Below are 10,358 nucleotides of genomic sequence, written 5' to 3'. Positions count from 1 at the left end.
CCACAAAGGGCAGGTGGCTACTGCTGAGATGATTGTGGGCATGTATGATACACCTCCAGCTCACAGGTGGACTATGGAGGAATTCCATAATGTGGTAGCTTGGCCAGAGGAGCCTGTGCAAGGAGGAGGAGTTGAAGCTTCAGTTAGGGAGATGGAAGAAGATGAAGCTGATGATGATGATGATGCATTTGAAGATGATGAAGATGAGGAAGTAGAGGAAGATACAGAGGACAGCTCAGATTGATGAGGAGCTGAGATAGCATTTACTGATGAATGTTATCATGAACTTATGCTTTTGTTGGTTTAAGTGTTCTAAACTTATTTGTTTCTGTTAGTAGAATAGGGTTTGATGTACTCAATTGGAAACTTGGTTTGTTATGATGGTTTGCTTAAGATTGTGATTGTGTGATAAGTAATGCTTGATAATGCTTAGAGATTGATAGATGTTGAGATGTGCACATTAAATGCTTATACAGGTGATTCACAAGCTTTGTGAACAAATGCATGATATTGTGATTGTGATTGTGAGATTAAGCAGGATGTGTATGTCAAATGTGAATGAGCTTATATGTGAGGTTTTGAGCTCTAGAGTTTTAATTGATTGAATGCTATTACTTTGAAAGCATGAATGATTTTGCCCAGGTTTTCTATGATTGAATCAATTGCTTGTTTTGCATCATATGATCAAGGCCATTTGTTGGTAACCCTTTTTATGGCCAAATTCATGAAGTTAGCACACTAAAAGAGAACACTTTGTGTTCTATCCTTTGAAGCCTTAGCCTTGAACATAATTTGAAAACCCTTGTTGAAAAGCTTTACCTTGAGTTAAGTAGAAAATCTTTTGTGGTATTGATAAATGTTCAAGTTTGGGGTTGTTGGGAAATTATGAAAAAGAAAAAGGAAAGCATTGAGCTAAGAGCTAACTAAGAATTAAGAATATGAAAAGAAAAGAAAAAGAGAAAGAAAAAGAAAAGAAAAGAAAAGGCAAAGCTCAATGCAAAGGAAAGTTGGGAAAAATAAGAATAATTGTGTTGTTATGATTCTCTTAACTCAAGGATTTTGTGATCCAGAAAAAACAATTTTCTTGTTAGCCCAGCCACGTTATAAGCCATTGAAAAGTCTTTGTGATGATCCATGCTTGTGAATGTTTTTTATTGTGGTTAAATGAAAGGCAAAGTTGATTCATGTGACATTGTGATAGTGGAGTGAATGAGTGATTACCTCTTATACACTTGTGTGTGAGTGAAACACTTTACCTGGTGAGGAAGTATTCCATGAGCACATGAACATCCATGCTTAATTGATTGATCATTCATGAAAAATAGCATTTGTTGGATATTAACTGACTTTGTGAACACTAAAGCATGTGCACATCTTGATTGAAATCTTGGTCATAAGTTTGATTGAAGTCTTTACTTATCTTGAAAAGAAGATTTTTGAATGAGTGAACCATTATATGAATTGGTAGAAGATTGAGTTACATCTTGTTTGCTTGAGGACAAGCAAAGTTCTAAGTTTGGGGTTGTGATAACAGTTGAAAAACTGTTATTTTCATGCTTAAAAATTGATATTAAAAGCAACCTTTAACACTTAGAAACTAGCTTGAAATCATGCTTTTTGTCATATTTTCAGAAATAAGAGAGCTGGACAGGTTTATGCTTGATTTCAGTGTTTTTGTGCAGGTTTTAAGGACAATTTGCTGAAAGAAGTGAAGAAGAAGAGAGATGGAATCAGAAAAGACATCAAAAAGTGCAAAAGGAGAAGCCGCAACTGCCGCTCAGCGGCAGTTTACCGCTGAGCGGCACTCAAGAGATCACGGTGGATCCGCTGAGGGGCAAAATTGCCGCTGAGGGGAAGAAACCAACTCATGCACTTACCGCTGAGCGGCACTATTTTGTTTTCATGCACTTTAATCCTTTCAATTATATTCGGTTGTGTTTTATTTAATTTCAGTTTAATTTAATTTTACCACATCAAAGTAAAAATCTTTCACCAAAAACCCTCCACTACGTGTTTGATTTGAGACTGAACCCAATTTGGTCCTTGAGAGATGACCTAGGAGTCACTTCCTAGTACTATACTGCATAATTTTTGCAATCAATTTTTGTGTGAGGTGCGACCCTCTCAACAATCTACTTCGTCAACTTTGTCCACTTCGTCTACTACGTCAACTTCGTCCACTTCGTTAACTTCGTCAACTTCGTCCACTTTGTCAACTTCGTCCCCTCCTTCTACTTCTTCCCCTTCTTCGTCTTCTTCTTCTCCTTCTCCTTCTTCTTCTTCTTCTTCTACTTCTTCATCATCATCATCATCATCATCATCATCAACTTCATCATCATCATAATCATGATCATGATCATGATCATGATCATGATCATGATCATCTTCTTCTTCTTCTTCTCCTTCGTCCACTTCGACCACTTCGTCCACTTTCTCCACTTCCTCCACTTATTCCAACTTCGTCGACTACCTCCACTTCGTCCACCTGGTCATCTACGTCCACTTCGACCACTTCGTCTATGATGAGAGGGTCGCACCTCCCACAAAAGTTGTGCATAAAAGAATGCAGTATAGACTAGGAAATGACTCCTAGGTCGTCTCTCAAGGACCAAATTGGGTTCAGTCTCAGATCAACACGTAGTGGGGGGTTTTGTGCAAGATTTGTGACTGTAATTGAACTTAAATTAAAATGAGAATTAAACACAACCAAACATAATTGACAACCTTAAAGTGAATGAAAATATTAGACCGAACAATGCAAAGATAAATTTCCAAACACAATTAAAGTGTTATTCAAATGCAACACTAAAGCTAAAAATGAAATGCACATTACAACTTGGAATGTAAATTCAAAGAAACAGAGATGTTAACCAATTGAAACACAAAGTCACTAGAATAAAAGAAACAAGGTTTAGCTAATAATTAAAATTCTCATTGCAGTGGAATTAAAGAAACACACTTAGCTAATAAACTTCAATTCAAATTTAAATGCATTGAGTATAAATGAAATGCCAAAGTGCACGACTCATTAAAATGCAATTTATTCACGGAATAGAGTGTGTGCACCGCTTCTAGTAAAATGAAAATTAAATGTGCTTTTCAAATGGAAATTAAATGAAAGTGGTGAATTCTCCTTCCAGCCGTGACATTGATGGAGTGATACATTTAATTTAAAAATTGCATGAACAAAAATGAAAAAGGGGCAAGGAGTAAAACAAAATTGGAATTAGCGTGGAACTCCAACACGTTCCAGCTCTCCATTGCAGCAGCCAACACGTCCCAGCTCTTCCATGTGCCATTCTGCAAAGCTTCCACCGTGACACCATTCTTTTCCTACCCCATGTGCTTCTATTTAAAAGAAAGAAAAAAAAAATCCTGCGTGCTGCTCTCTGGATGTGACGGCACCGTGAGCTTTCTCTCCACCACCTCTTCATTTGCTAAGAAAAAAAAAATCTCCAAAAGCTTAGCTACTTTCCCTCTACTAGCCGTAACATCCCTACACCAACCATGTCACCAATTGCTTTGCCTCCTTTTCATTCCCAAGGCATCAAGCAGTCTATTGGGTTGTGCTGAAACTGGGCCGTCCGTGAGCTCCTTGTGCTCCTAGCCGTAACACTTCAATCTTCCAGAAAACTCCAGCCCAAAAGAGCGTGTCCGTGGCGTGATGTTGGACCAGGTTTTTTTCTCCCAAGTTGTTGGACGGTGATGCTTGCTCAAAGGTCGTTTATTGCTGTGTTGTGCACCTCCCTTCCAGCCACGTGCTCTTCTAATTGAATCCAGCATGGACGCTGTTTCTACTGGACCGTGAGCGTGAACTTCCCTCATCTCCGTGCAGCCCATTTTTCCCTGCACCGCTTGGATCCAACTAGCAGCGTACACCTCTCCAAGGTTTGCTGCTGCCCACGTAAATGTCCGTGTGAAGGCTGGATATGAAGCCCATCATGTGTTGTTGTGCTGGATGTTGTTTATTGCTGTTGCACCTCCTGCTTTCCTTAGTGCTTTGCTGCTGGACTGTTGCTGGACACTCCCCTCTTCCCATGTGGCTGCTGGAAAATGAAAGATGTGTGCCGCGCGTGATGTTTGCTGGATGTGTGCTTCAATGTGGACTGCTTCTCATGTGGGCCGCGGTGCTTTCTTCAAAGCTGTTGGGTGCTCTTTACTCCAAGCACCTCTTCAAGTGGACCAATGATGTGTTTTTCGTTCCAGCAAGCAACATGCACATCTCCAAGTGCACCCCCAAATATGAAATTCACACCTCCTCACTCATTTAGCCTCTAAATGTCCCAAATTGTATTTCCAAAATTTTCCCTACAATTAATAATGCAAATAATTAGCTCAAATCATTCAAATTAATTAAAATAAGAATTTCTGATCAAATTAAGCACAATTAGGAAAAATGGGAAAATACCGGACATTTAAGCACAATTCCCCGATTAATTCTAGTACAATAAACTAAGTGAAGTGAATAAAATATTGACTTATCAAAATAGACCACACTTAGTCTTTTGCACTCCTAGGCAAAATCAAGACGCAGATCAGGGAATAGTTCAAAGGACATTAAGGGTATGACACAACTTAGCACACAGAAAACAAAGACTCACAAGGAAACAAACAGAATTTACACAGTCCTCAAGAAATCTGGACAGAGAAAAGAAGTAGACAATTCCAACACAGAATGAATCAGAGAAAGCAGATACTCATGAAATCATCCAAGCAATTCAAGACATGGCAAAATGATTAATCAGCTCAAGAGGTGAATCAAAAGTAACAAAACCTCACAGATGCACTATCAGTGTTTCTCTCAAGTGTTTAGGGTAAATCAATGTCTCTCAATGCACTCAAGAAAGCAAACAACAACAGACTTGGCAAGCCTCTAATATCAACACTCAGAAACATATGCATGTTCAAATCAAAAGGTCTTTTCATGGTTGTAACGGGCCAAGGACAGGGGAGGATAACATATGGATAAGTAGCTACAAACCAGAAGAAATAGAGGAGCAATGGGGAACAAGTGTAAACACAGTCAAATCACACCCAAAACCTCTAATTCAATCCTCTTCCTGACTTCATTATTCACAAAATTTTTTTTTCATTCATTTTTTTTTCTCATCCTGTCTCTTTTCTTTTCTTTCTTTTCAAAACAAAACTGTAAAAGACAAGATTTACAAAAACAAAACAATAATAGGAACCAACTAGCCAACTCATAAGAATCCCCAAGAAGACCACACTTGTTCCCAAAACACTTCCAAAGCTCCAAAATTCCCTAAGGTTAAGGTAATCATGGTTTTTCACTTAGGGCCAGTGTATGAGCTTCAAAACAAAGAAATGAGGAAAGTATAGGCTCAAAAAGGGTTTTCAAAGAATCAGAGCAAGGTAAGCTTATTTGGCTAGAGAGGCTCAAAAACAAAACTGCCTTTATCACTTCCAAACATGCATATCAATCAAGAGTTATCAACAAGAGTCAAGCCAAGGCATATGCGCAAGCAATCAAGAGACATATCACACACAAGAAAGAACATAAAGTGGCTCAAATCTCACACAGGGTAATTATGTCACAATCAATTCAACTCTCAAAAATCATAATCATCTTCCAAGCAGAGAAAAGCAAGGAATCCAACATCTCAGAGTATCAATGAAGTGAAGGAAATGATAAGTCTACAACCCAAACAAAGTTCAGAAATGAAGAGAATCATGCACAACTGTATACAAGACACGACAAAAATAACCTAGAAAAGAAAAAATTTAACACGGAAAACAAAAACTAACAAAGGAAAATAAAAATCTCCCCCAATAGACCACACTTAAACTACACAGTGTCCTCAATGTGTCATAAGCATAAGATCAGAAATCAAAACAGTCAACAGATCATGGACAAGTGCAATAAAAGTAGGGAAAGGGGGAGAAGAGAGAAAGAAAACTCCCCTGATCATGGTGGCAGTTGCCAATTTTGGACTTTCAGGGAGATGTCTTCCACCACAGGATCCAACAAGCAAGTTTTGAGGAAGAATTGCTTCATCCTCCAGATTTGATCTAGCAGGGAGATATCATCCACAGCTGGATCTAAGAAGAAGTGATTGTTGATGAGCGGGTTCAGCTGGTGCCTATTGATGTTGAAACTAGTGTGTATGTAAGCACCTTTTCCTTCCACTGTGGGTGCATGTTGGTCAAATTCATGTGTACCTCCTGCAACATGGTTAGTGCAATGTGGCTCCAAAGAAATGACATTCAGAGGTATAACACCCAATCCCAGTGTAACAGGCTGAACCCCAGATATACTCTCAGAACATGAATCGGTTTCAAATTTAGAAGCAATATCAACAACAGACTCAGGTTCATGTTCAGTGCATGGAGAATAAACATTTGGATGTGATAGCAAAAAGTGGTTCTCATCATGCAGAGAAGGACAATTAAGAAGAGACTCATCAACAATATAATCATCAACACACCTATCAACATCATAATCATGCATAGTGATGGACAAATTTGTAAGCACCAAAATATGATGTCACAAACTTGTTTCACAATCGGCAAGTATGACCGAATCGTTTCAAGTAATAAACTTGGTAAGACCAAGTATCGTTCTCCCAAAGGACTCACGGCCTAGTTTAGTTATGTGATTTGTTGATTAGCTAAGACTTAAGAACACAATAATTGAAGTTTAATATGCAAAGACGAAAATTAAATATGTATGCATGAATTGATCAATGACAAAGACAAAAGATAAACACTTTCAAGGAAATATATGAATGAATATGTTGTTGGGGGTCAATTTCATCTCATCCACTCTCATATATTTTAGGAATTCAACATTCAAATCATCATTGTTAATGCCACTCTCTAATGTACCATTCTAGATGGCTTCTCCCTAATCATATAGTTCATACAATTCCTAGCATTCCTAATGATTAGTTCATGAGTGCAGGAGCTTAAAGGCAACCAATATAATATTGTCAGTATAATATTGGGAGAAATTCCCCGGATCTAGATTTCCCCGTACGTGTCCGTATCAACAAAACCAATAATCATGCATTAGAATGAGTTAAACAATGCAAGCATTGAGCAAAGAGGAAAAACCCTAACTAATGATGAAAGAAAGCATATGTCTTAATTCAAAGATGTACTCAACAAATCCATATATGAGAGCTTCAAGAGATTACTTTGACTCCCCAACAAACATACAAGGTTTAGTTCACCATATTCATGGTGAACCTAGATGAATTACAATGAAAGTATGAAAGAATAAACCCAATAAAGGTGAAGAGGTAGCCTGAGCATCCAAGATCCTCCTTCAAAGGGGTGAAAGAGAGAGTGTTTGCCTCGTTTCTGCCAAAGATACCTAACTATAGGACGTGCAAGCCCTTATATACTAATCTAGAGTTACAAAAGATTACAAAAGTCCAAGCCCAAAAAGTGCCGCTCAGCGGTATTTATCGCTCAGCGGTGATTGCGCGTCTTCTTTCTTCCCCTCAGCGGCCATTTTGCCCCTCAGCGGTTCCAACGTCACCTCTTGAGTGCCGCTCAGCGGTAGTTTGCCGCTGAGCGGTGCCTTCGACTTCTCCTTTTTGCACTCTTTCTTGTCTTTTCTAATGTCCTCTCTCTTATTCTTCACTTCTTTCACCAAATTCACCTCAAAACCTGCACAAGAACACTTAAATCAAGCATAAACCTGTCCAGCTCTCTTATTTCTGAAAACATAAACAAAAGGCATGATTTCAAGCTAGTTTCTAAGTCTAAAGGTTGCTTTTAGTATCAATTTTAAGCATGAAAATAACAGTTTTTCAACTGTTATCACAACCCCAAACTTAGAACTTTGCTTGTCCTCAAGCAAATAAAATGTAACTCCATCTCCAACCAATTCATATGATGGTTCACTCATTCAAAATCCTCTTTTCAAGATAAGTAATAACTTCACTCAAACTTAAGACCAAGAGTTCAATCAAGATGTGCACATGCTTTAGTGTTCACAAAGTCATTTAAATTCCAACAAATGCTATTTTTCATGAATGATAAATCAATTAAGCATGGATGTTCATGTGCTTATGGAATATTTCCTCACTAGGTAAAGTGTTTCACTCAACACACAAGTGTATAAGAGGTAAAGTGTTTCACTCATTCACTCCACTATCACAATCACATGAATCAACTTTGCCTTTCATTTAACCACAATCAAATACATTCACAAGCATGCATCATCACAAGGACTTTTCAATGGCTTATAATATGGCTGGGCTAACAAGAAAATTGGTTTTTCTGGATCACAAAATCCTTGAGTTAAGAGAATCATAACAACACAATCTTCTTATTCATTCCCAACTTTCTTTTGCCTTTGCTTTTGCATTTGCATTGAGCTTTGCTTCTTTTTCTTTTCTTTTCTTTGCATACTCTTACTTTTTAGCTGTTAGCTCAATGCTTTTTCCTTTTTCATGTTTCCCCAATAACCCCAAACTTGAACATTTAACAATACCACACAAGATCTTCTACTTAAATCAAGGTAAAGATTTTCAATCAAGGGTGTTCAGTGTATATTTAAGGCTAAGGGTTCAAAGGATAGAACACAACGTGTTCTCTTTTAGAAGGCTAACTTTATGAATTTGGCCAATAAAAAGGGTTTCAAAAACACGGCCTTTGATCATATGATGCAAAACAAGCAATTGATTCAATCATAGAAAACCTGGGCAAAGTCATTCATGCTTTCAAAGTAATAGCATTCAACAATAACAACTCTGGAGCTCAAAACCTCACATATAAGCTCATTCACATTTGACATGCACATCCTGCTTAATTTCACAATCACAATCATGATATTACACATTTGTTCACAAAGCTTATGAATCACCTATATAAGCATTTTAATGTGCACATCATCTCAACATCAATTAATCATAAGCATCATTCAGCATTACTTATCACACAATCACAGTTAATAGCAAACCATCACAAGAAACCAGGTTTCAAATAGAGTACATCAAACCCTAATCTAAAAACAAAAACAAATAAGTTCAGAAAACTTAAACCACAAAAGCATAATCATATGATAGCATTCATCAGTAAATGCTATCTCAGCTCCTCATCAGTCTGAGCTGTCCTCTGTATCTTCCTCTTCTTCCTCATCATCATCTTCATCAAATGCATCCTCCTTCTCAGCTTCATCTTCATCCATGTCTCGGGCTGAAGCTTCAGCTGCTTCAGCTCCTCCATGCCATGGTTCTTCTGGCCAAGCTACCACATTATGGAATTCATCCATAGTCCACCTGTGTGCTGGAGGGGTATCATACATCCCCACTATCATCTCAGCCGTGGCCACCTGCCCTCTGTGGATGGACTGCAACTGAGCACCTATAAGAGACATATACATGTCCCTCATCTGGAATGGTTCTGCCTCATGAGTATCAGCAGAAGTCCTGCTCTGTGCTGGCCTTCTCTCTCTACGAGCCTGGCGTGGTGGCACTGGCTGGGCTGCCTCCTCACCTCCACAGTACTGTCTGTAATAGGCCTCATCTATAGCTTTTCTTGGCCTCTCAAATGGTGGAACAGAAGTGTCCACCCCAGCTAGCTTGCAAAGGTGAGTGATCAAAGAAGGATGTCCCAGTGGTGCTTTGTTGTTTGAGGTGTTAGCACACACACTAATCTCATCAGCTATCACCTGCCCAATATTAACATTCAAGTTTCTGATAGCATAGTAGATGAAGAGTGCCCTGCTGAGAGTAATATCTGACACATGTGAACATGGCTGAATGTTGGCATGAGAAAATGCCATCCAATACTTTGCAAGAGGAGTCAAATCTGTCCTCCTAATATTAACCACTGAGCCAGATCTATTCCTTTGGAAGTGTCCTCCAGGTATGCACAACATCCTCAAAGTCAGCACCTTCCTCCATGCTAAGAGCAAACTGGCATTGCTCACCAGCCCACACAGTATCCAGAAAGTTATTGATGGAGTCAGGATCATACCTGATAGCATGGCCTCTAACATAGCCCAAATAATTCTCAGCTGGATAATCACCAATCTTCTTTGCATTGGTGTAGAATTCTTTCACCACAGCTATGTTGGCAGGTGCTGGATAAGTGGCTAGCTTCCCCCAATCATTCCCTAACACTTGCTCTCCAAATTGAGGAGCAAAGTTAGGTATCATTCCAACCTTTCTCTCCATTAAAAGTCTCCTGTCCTGAACCACCCTAAAGTGCTTCTCATGTTTCCTAGAGAGGAACCTGCCATTATGGGGCTGCTCTGGTTCCTTTTCCTTTCTCTTGGTTGCCATGGTTTTCAATCTCTTTCCTGAAGAAGATGCCATTCCTGCATTCAATCATAAATCCAAAACCACAGAACATGATGTTAATCATTAGTAAACACAAAACAA

The sequence above is a fragment of the Vigna umbellata genome, chromosome 2 (genome assembly GCF_029865625.1).
Source record: "Vigna umbellata cultivar VRB3 chromosome 2, Vumbellata_1.0, whole genome shotgun sequence".
Lineage (NCBI taxonomy): Eukaryota > Viridiplantae > Streptophyta > Magnoliopsida > Fabales > Fabaceae > Vigna > Vigna umbellata.
This window is presented reverse-complemented; position numbering follows the sequence as displayed.